The sequence below is a fragment of the Macaca fascicularis genome, chromosome 10 (assembly GCF_037993035.2).
Source record: "Macaca fascicularis isolate 582-1 chromosome 10, T2T-MFA8v1.1".
NCBI classification, from domain to species: Eukaryota; Metazoa; Chordata; class Mammalia; order Primates; family Cercopithecidae; genus Macaca; species Macaca fascicularis.
This window is the reverse complement of record NC_088384.1, coordinates 93,776,917-93,786,372: the sequence shown is the minus strand read 5'-3', so window position 1 is coordinate 93,786,372 and position 9,456 is coordinate 93,776,917. Positions and strand designations below refer to the sequence as shown.

Below are 9,456 nucleotides of genomic sequence, written 5' to 3'. Positions count from 1 at the left end.
AGAATCGAATCCCAATTATCCACTGCGGCAACCAGCTCCTTCCCTGTCTTGCTCTCTTGGTTCCCTCGCTTCTACTTCCTATGAGCATCTCCCAAATAAAATATGTACCCAAGCATGTACTCAAGTCTTTGTTTTAGTCTCTGCCTTTCAGGGAACCCAACCTAAGACAGGCTGCGCCAGTTTCTTGCATCTCTAAAATTCCCTTTCACTCATTCTCCTCTCTGAGTACCACAATCCACCCACCCTGCTGTTCCCATTTGACTTCTAGAGAAGTGCCCCTCCTACAGCCCTCTGAACTTCTCTGGCAGACAGGCTGGCAGGCCTTCACTGTCTTCCAACCCAGCCCCAGTTCTGGGAAATTTTAATGAAGGGACTTGGCTGGGCACTTGAGGGTCCAGGTGCTTTGGAGGCAGGAAGGGAGGGAAGGGGCCTCTCTAAATGAGTCTGTAATGACGAAATCATCTGCTGTCCCCTGCGCTCCTCTCTGCCTTTTGTTCTTGGACTGAAACATGGCCCCCAATCCATTCTCTTCTCTTTTATCTCTTGGCCTCCCACTCTGCAGCCACCTCAGCAGAAACACTGATACGGGCTGAAACAGAAAAATCCAAAGTGGATACTGAATTTTACAGTCTACAAAGAAGCTTACAGGCTTAGCATTATTTAGAAAGCATTTTCTTATTTACAAATCATTTCTTTAGTATTATTATTATTGATATTGTTTCTTTTCTTTCTTTCTTTTTTTTTTTTTTTTTTTTTTTTGAGGGGGAGTCTTGCTGTGTCACCCAGGCTAGAGTGCAATGGCGCGATTTTGGCTCACTGCAACCTCCGCCTCGCAGGTTCAAGCGATTCTTCCACCTCAGCCTCCCTGGGACTACAGGTGCATGCCATCACACCTGGCTAATTTTTGTATTTTTAGTAGAGATGGGGGTGTCACCATATTGGTCAGGCTGGTCTCGAACTCCTGACCTCGTGATCTGCCCGCCTCAGCCTCCCAAAGGGCTGGCGTTACAGGCGTGAGCCACCACGCCTGGCCTGATGTTGTTTTCATACCAACATTTGTTAACCCCAGGGAGCAATTCATTCCCTTATGTCTCTTTTGCTAAACAAGGGTAGAATCTGGTTAGACAAGCCATGTAATCAAAACACATTTATTCATTCATTCATTCATTTACCTTTGGGTAGCTTCTCTGTGTCTAAACCCTGGGGATACAAGGCAGGGCCCTTCCCATCAGGAAGCTTGTCTCCTGGTAGGGAAGTGTATGGGTCAGTGTCTAACCAGGAAACACTTGAGTATTTACAAAAGAGAAACTTTAATCCAGGGCATGGAAGGTGGCAGAAGGTCTGAGAAGACAACTGGACATGGCAAAGCAGCCTAAAGACGAGTAATAGCAAGAGGCTGCCACCACCCCAGCCCAGGAGGACGGTCACTTGGTGGAATATGGGACCATGGTGGGGCTCCAGGAGAGCTAGAGACATGGAGGAGACACAGCCACTGCTGGAGATGCTGCCCAAGATGGAGAGGAGAAATACCTGGACTTCTCCCTTCCTTCTGCCCTGTAGCCCCCAACCAGCGCCTCCCATTGGCCAAACCCAGCCCCCTGAAATACAGAGCAGAGGGGCAGAAGGGTGAGAACCAGAGATAAATGGGTAAGCAGATGATACTACACGAGAAGTCTGAGGACTGGGTAGGAGCACAGTGCTGGAAAGCATAAGGAAAGAATTGTGACTTTGCCAAGAGATGTCAGAATATTGGACAATCGGGTCATTTGGAGCTGGGCTTTGAAGGATAAGTAGGAGTTTGCTGAGCATCAAGGTAGAAGGGTGTAGTCCAAGTAGTAGAGATAACATACACAAAGGTGTATCCATGGAGGACGTTTTGGCTGTAACAGAAAATCCCCACTGCCAGGCCTATACCTTTGCTGGTTCCTCTTCGTAGGATGCTCCACCCCCTCACTCTGGCCCAAATTATTCTTCTTGCCCCAAATGCCACCCCTTCAGTCACCTGTTCCTAAACCTCAGAGCTGGAAGCCACAGTTCCAACGTCCCTTCACAGCTGTGGCGATGTGCCAGTGAGGGCCTTCCTGACTCACTTTTTCTATCAGCTGGGAGCTCCTCGTCCGAGGGAGCTGTGCTTTCTGTACCTCTCTGCTCCCTGTCAGAGCCTAGCACTGGGGCAGGCACCTGGTAGGGGCTAATGAATGCATGCTGAATGCATAACTAAATACATTAGCAAGTGAATCAATAGATAAATACATTCATGCTATTCCCTCTGCCTGGACTCACCACATCTGCCGTAACAGTAGCCCTTTTCATTAAGTTCATGTATCAACTTCCATGCTAAATTGCACGAGGGACCTTGTTGAATCTTCCCTAGCAATCCAGTAGGCGGCTGCCAATATTATTTTCATTTTACAGTGGAGGAAACTGAGGCTCAGAAAAGTTAAGCAACTTGCTAAGGTCATCCAATGCTTAAAAGGATAAGCAGGATAGAGGCTTGACCTTACTAGTTGTGTGAACTTGGGAAAGGCATTTCAAGACTCTGAATCTCAGAGTCTCAAGACTGAGAAGAGCTCCCTCCAAGCCCAGCCTCCTCTGGGTCTACCAGGCCCGCACAGTTAACTTGTCTGCGCTCTGCCACCATCAGAAATAACAGTAATAATAATAGCATCTTATGTGAACTGGGAGTTTATCATGTGTCAGGGACTAAGCTCAACACCTTACACTGACATCCTCTGCATCCTCTTCACACAGAAAACACTGAGTCTCCACAGCAATCCTACAAGATGAATGTTCTTAGCTTCATTTTATAGGTAAGGAAACAGAGGCTTGAGAATCAGGAGTCAGTAGTAGAATCAGTCAAGAAGTCAACAAATATTGTTGAGCATCTCTGTGCTGGGCATTGCTAGATGCTGGGGACACGTGACCAGGACAGCCATGGGACCTACTCCCACGGAACTGACTATTGAGAGAAACAGACCCTGAACAACTAATTAGAAACCATTGTGTGAACACCCACAGTGGGCAAGGTGCTATGACCAAGTCCATCCTGGTTGTAATAGAAGGTGTGTGTAATAAGAGAAGCTAACCTTGTCTGGGGACCAGGAAAGGCTTCTTGGAGGAGATGACAGTTAAGCGGGGGTTCGAGGATGAGCAGGTGTTATTTAGACCCCATGTCACAAACTCTCGCCTCCATGGGGGCCTGTGATCAAGGGTCTGTCCACACTGCATGTCCAGATTGGGCCAATACCCCAGCATCTCCTGAACACACTAACTCTGGCTGGCTGTGCTCTTGGCTGGGACGGTGCAGCTGGCCCACTGCTGGGCCTTGCGATAACTCCTAGGCTACTGTTGATGAGAGATTTCTGCCAGGGCCAGAGCATCTGGAACACATTCAGCCCCTCATGAGCCAGTTCCTTCAGGAGCTGCCCGGCGGGCACGGAGCCTTGTCCTCCAAGCCCTGCTGGCTGCCTGGAGCGTTGGCAAACGGTCAGGAAGAGGCGGCTGGGAGGGGAGGACGAAGAGAATTCGATTTTCATTTTGCTCTTGGTTCCCTGTTTCCAGTCCAGATGCCTCCAGATCTAATTCCGAATAAATAATTGTACTGAGTAACCCGGGTCCCTTGGTGATTAAGTAAACACGCTGAGGCGGGTGGAAATTGAATTAGTGCGGTGTGCTCAGCCATTATTACCCGCCCCTTCTCATGAATATTAATGAGGGGTTATTAAGAAATGTAAATGCTGCCTCAGGGGGTTGGGAGATGGGGAGGGGGTCAGGGTTAGAGGACAGACCGTTCAGAAGACCGTTCAGAAGGCAGCGTGATTGAAGGCATTTTAAAAATTATGTCAGATCTTTCTCTTCTGCACCGTGGCAATGTTTCCGGATGCTTCATTTCTATTAAAACGAGGGTAAGGGAACAAATTTTAATTCGAGGAAAAAATTAGCATTTTCCAGGCAGCCTTGTCGGCGGCAAGGACATATTTTGCAAGAAAATGGACATTTGGGGCGGGGCGGTGCGAGGTTGAGGGAGCCTGGGCTGATGGACGAGTTCCCTCGGTTCATCTCCAGGCAAGGGAATAAACAAATTAATCTCTGAGCAGGGAGCAGCCTGGAAGATGATGGAAGCCTGTAGGATCCAGAAGCGTCTTTGCTGGGAAGCCAGGGGGTGTCACCAAGACCTAGGATGGCCTTACTGCTGCTCAGAGAGGCTAAGCACTTGTCTGAGGTCACACAGAGGTGGGTGCTCCGGCTGGGTTTTGTGGGCAAGGTGAACTTTGAGAATGAGGCTGCTTCTCCCAGGCGAGCTCTAGGCAGAGATGCAGCCTCTGCTTCCCCATGTCTCTCACTTGACCTTTAGGCTCCCTGGATAGCTCACCTCTCTTGCTCCAGCTTCTGCCCTCACAGCTGCTTCCTAATCTCTGCTGCCAGGTTCACTTCCCCACTTTCACTACACCTTGTTTCTGCTCCACCGCAGGCTTGAGTGACTCACTATTGCCCCTAGGCTAAAGATCAGACTCCCTCTGACATTCGAGTCCCCCCAGGATCTGACCACATCTCCTTTCCCTGTGTAAGCTCCTGCTGTTCCTTGCAGCTGCAACCAGATGTACCAAAGAAGGACGAGAAGAAAGTGAGAACAAGAGGAATAAAAGAAGGTGAGAAGACAGGGAAAAAGGAGGAAGGAAGAAAAGGAGGGAGAAAGGTAGGGAGAAAGGAAGAGGAAACAAATGTTAAGTACCAAAATATGCCAGATTTGCCAGTCTTTTATAGCGTAATGATGATGGTGATGTGATAATGATGATAATGACAATTGCTGCCATCCAGTGAGTGCTCAGCCTGTGTTAGTCACTGGCTCAGCGCTCCTTCATCCTCCTGCACTGTCCCTAGAAAGCAGGTGTTATCTCCACTTTACAGGGAGTAAAATGATTTGCTCCAGGTCCTACACGTTATAAATGACAGAACCAGCCCGTTGGACATCAAAACCTGTTTTTTTGTTTTTGTTTTTGTTTTGTTTTTGTTTTTGTTTTTTTGAGATGGAGTCTTGCTCTGTCACCCAGGCTGGAGTGCAGTGGTTCAATGTCAGCTCACTGCAAACTCTGCCTCCCAGATTCAAGCGATTCTCCTGCCTCAGCCTCCCGAGTAGATGGGTCTACAGGTGTGAGCCACCATGCCCAGCTAATTTTTGTATTTTTAGTAGAGACGGGGTTTCACCATGTTGGCCAGGTTGGCCTCAAACTTCCGACCTCAGGTGATCTGCCTGCCTCGGCCTCCCAAAGTGCTGGGACTACAGACGTAAGCCACTGCTCTGGACCCAAAACCTGAATTATTCACTACTGCACCTCCCACCTCATATGGGCAGTTATTATTATCCCTATTTTACAGATGAAGACAAAGAGGCTGGAAGAAATAAACAAGCAGAAGCAAGAGGAATCAAAATTCTCTAAACCAGCCTTATTCCATCTTTATAAGCACCTCTTCCAGAGAATACAGGGAAAATTCACTGAACAACCTCATTCCTGCTTCCTGCAGTGGATGGTGTCAGACAGCCCAAGAGAAACTTACAGGATCTCGGAGACCCAGCCCCGAGTAGTGTCCACCAGATGAAGTCTGCAGGTTGCTGCTGCTGGTTCCCATAGGCCTTCTCGCCCCAGGCCATGAGCCCCAGACCTGCCAAATGAAGCTCAGATATGGGACCCAGGGACTTAGCCCCCTATGCTCTGGAAAGGAAAGAGTGAATATGATCAAATTCATGCATTTTAATGACTTCTTCAGCACGCCTCGCTCCACCCGCTCTAGCTCGCAGGAATAAAGGCTGACAGGTGCAGCTGAGTTAATCAGGGTGGATAATAGAGGGAAAGACAGGAATCACTGGCCAAATTGCAGCAGAGAAAAATGGGGGCAAAATAGGCCGGGTGCAGTGGCTTACACCTGTAATCCCAGCACTTTGGGAGGCCGAGGTGGGTGGATCATGAGGTCAAGAGATCAAGACCAGCCTGGCCAACATAGTGAAACCCCATCTCTACTAAAAATACAAAAATTAACTGGGTGTGGTGGCAGGCGCCTGTAGTCCCAGCTACTCCAGAGGCTGAGGCAAGAGAATCGCTTGAACCCGGGAGGCAGAGGTTGCAGTGAGCCGAGATCATGCCACTGCACTCCAGCCTGGTGACACAGCGAGACTCTGTCTCAAAAAAAAAAAAAAAAAAAAAAAGGTTGGGGGACAAAATTATGAGATGCAAGTCAAAAGTGTCCAATTAAAGTGTGGTGGTGTTTAAAGACGGTGCATGCCTGTAATCCCACCTACTTGAGAGGCTAGGGCAGGATAATTGCTTGAACCCAGGAGGCAGAGGTTGCAGTAAGCTGAGATCACACCACTGCACTTCAGCCTGGGTGACAGAGCGAGACTCCGCGTAAAAAAAAAAAAAAAAAAAAAAAATATATATATATATATATATATATATATATGTATAGAGAGAGAGAGAGAATCTAACACGTATGGTTTGATGTATATTATTGCCTAGAATTAGTCTAAATTTTACCCAAAGATGGGATTTAGTTGCTAATTAAAAGAAAACTATATTTTTAATTGTATAGATGAAAGAAGAATATGGCAAAAAAATATGAAATTGGCTCTTATGTGACTGAAGCTTAGGAAACTATATGCTGGTTCCTTGTTACTCAAAGTGGGGTCCATAGACGAGCAGCATTAACATTACCCAAGAGCTTGTGAGAGATGCAGAGTCTAGATCTATGGAATGAGCATCTGCATGTAAGAGTCCCTGGTGATTCATACACATGTTCATATGTGCATTGTTTTAAAAGCACTGATCTTTTTTATTTATCAGCAGGACATTGAAGACCCTTTCAGACTTGATCCCAGGGAAAGAGCCCTGGACTGGGAATACATGCTAGCTATAAAACTCTATAAATTGAGAACAGCTTGTGAGAACAGAAAGAAAAAAAAGACTGTAATTTTGAAGAGCTTACAATCTCATAATTACAGAAGAGGAGACTGAAGTCCAGAGAATACAAATTCAAAACTGCACCATGCGATTGTGTTACGGGTTCAGGTTCACTCCAGGTCTTCTAACATATCGGCCAGTGCAGGAGGGAACTGCAGATAACAAACAAAATTGCCATCAACAGCATGATGTGTTCACAGCCAAAGAAATGAAATGAAATAAAATTTCCAAAAATAAAGAAAATTAATTGTAAAAAAAAAGAGATAGTATGATGTAGCTTTATAAAAATGATGATTAAAGACATTGCAAGGAAAGAAAACTACAGACTAATTTCTTTATTGAAATAAAGATAGAATATATATGGAAAACTCCTCAACAAAGTACTAGAAACACAAATCAAGCAACATACAAAAAGGATAAGACACTATAACAAAGTGGGATTTATTCCAGGAATGCAAAGTTGGCTTAAGGTATGAAAATCAATTAATGTAATACATCATATCAATAGGATAAAGGATGAAAAACCATGATCATCCCAATAAATCCAGGAAAAGCACTTGACAAAATTTAATACCTTTCATGATAAAAAAAATTTCAATAAACTAGGAACAGAAGGGAACTTCAGGCCGAGTGCAGTGGCTCATGCCTGTTATCCCAGCCCTTTGGGAGGCCAAGGTGGGCATTTCACTTGAGGTCTGGAGTTTAAGAACAGCCTGGCCAACATGGTGAAATACTTTCTCTACTAAAAAAAAAAATCAGCCAGGTGTGGTGGTGCACACCTGTAATCCCAGCTATTCAGGAGGCTGAGGCAGGAAAACCATTTGAATCCATTGGGCAGAGGTGCAGTGAGACGAGATCATGTCACTGCACTCCAACCTGGGTGACAGAGCCAGACTCTGTCTCAAATTTAAAAAAGAAGGGCACTTACTCGATCTGATAAAGGCTATCTCAAAAAAAACAACCCACTCCTGACATATCTAATGTGACTAAAGGCATTTTTCTCCTAAGATCAGGAACAAGACAAGTATGTTTCTCTCATCACTTCTATTTAAGACTGTATGGGAGGTCCTAGCCATAGCAATCAAGAAAAAGAAATAAAAGGTATCTAGACTGGAAAGGAAGAAGTAAAACTCTCTCTATTTGCAGATGACATGATCTTGTATATAGAAAATCCTAAGAAATCTAAAAACAAACAAAAACAAAAGCCTATTAGAACTAATACGTGGACCAAGGGATGGTGGCTCACACCTGTAATCCCAGCACTTTGGGAGGCCAAGGCAGGAGGATCACTCGAAGCCACGAGTTTGAGATCAGCATCATAGCAAGACCTCATCCCTACAAAAAATAGAAAATAGAACTAATAAATAAATTCAGCAAGGTTGCAGGATACAAAATCAATATAAAAAATCAATTGTATTTCTGTACCCTAGCAATGAACAGTACAAAATGAAATTTTTTAAAAATCCATTTATGATAGCATCAGAAAGAATAAAATCCTTAGGAATAACTTTAACAAAAGAACTACAAAACTTGTAGTCTTGCTTAACAAAAAGAACAACAAAACTTTTTAAAAATCCATTTATGATAGCATCAGAAAGAATAAAATTCTTAGGAATAACTTTAACGAAAGAACTACAAAACTTGTAGAACTACAAAACTTACATTCCAGCAATATAAAATATTGTTGAAAAAAATTAAATAAGACCTGTATAAATGGAAACATCCCATGTTCATGGATCAAAAGACTTAATATTGTTAAGATGGTAATATTCTCTAAATGAATCTACAGATTCAATAAAATTTCTATCAAAATTCCAGCTGGATTTTTTTTCCAGAAAATGACAAGCTGATCCTAAAATTCATATGGAATTGCACATTGTCCCAAATCACCAAAAGAATTTTGAAAAAGAAGAACAAAATTGGAGAAGTCACACCTTCTGATTTAAAAAAAAAAAAAAAAAAAAAAAGATCAACAGAACAGAATCAATAGTCCAAAAATAAACTCTTACTTTTATGATCAATTGATTTTCAACAAAAGTGCCAGTGAAGAAATAATCACCTTTTTCACAAAGGGTGCTGGAACAACTGGATATACACATCCAAAGAATGAAATTGGACCCCTAACTCATACCGTATGCAAAATTAACTCAAAATGAACCATATGTTTCGGCTGTGTCCCCACCCAAATCTCATCTTGAATTCCCACGTGTTGTGGGAGTGACCTGATAGGAGATAATTGAATCATGGGGCAAGTCTTTCCCGTGCTGTTCTCGTGATAGTGAATAACTCTCATGAGATCTGATGGTTTTATAAAGAGGAGTTCCACTGCATAAGTTCTCTCTCTTTGCCTGCTGCCATCCATGTAAGATGTCACTTGCTTCTCCTTGCCTTCCACCATGATTGTGCGGCCTCCCCAGCCATGTGAAACCATTAAACTTCTTTCTTTAGGAAATTGCCCAGTTTCAGGTATGTCTTTATCAGCAGCATGAAAATGGACTAACAC

At 44.3% G+C, this 9,456-nt stretch overlaps 1 long non-coding RNA gene across 3 annotated transcripts; it reads left to right on the top strand.

Annotated features, from left to right (window-relative positions):
* The first annotated feature begins 3,752 nt into the window (after positions 1–3,752).
* On the top strand, positions 3,753–7,196 carry LOC107126593 (uncharacterized). 3 transcript variants are annotated; one of them, XR_012419346.1, is made up of 4 exons: positions 3,753–3,905; positions 4,098–4,233; positions 4,589–4,649; positions 6,837–7,196. It is a non-coding gene; the product is annotated as an uncharacterized lncRNA (long non-coding RNA). The 3 variants fall into 3 exon arrangements; XR_010578658.2 differs by having other exon boundaries at positions 4,589–4,696; positions 6,840–7,196; XR_010578657.2 differs by having other exon boundaries at positions 4,589–4,696.
* The last annotated feature ends 2,260 nt before the right edge of the window (positions 7,197–9,456 follow it).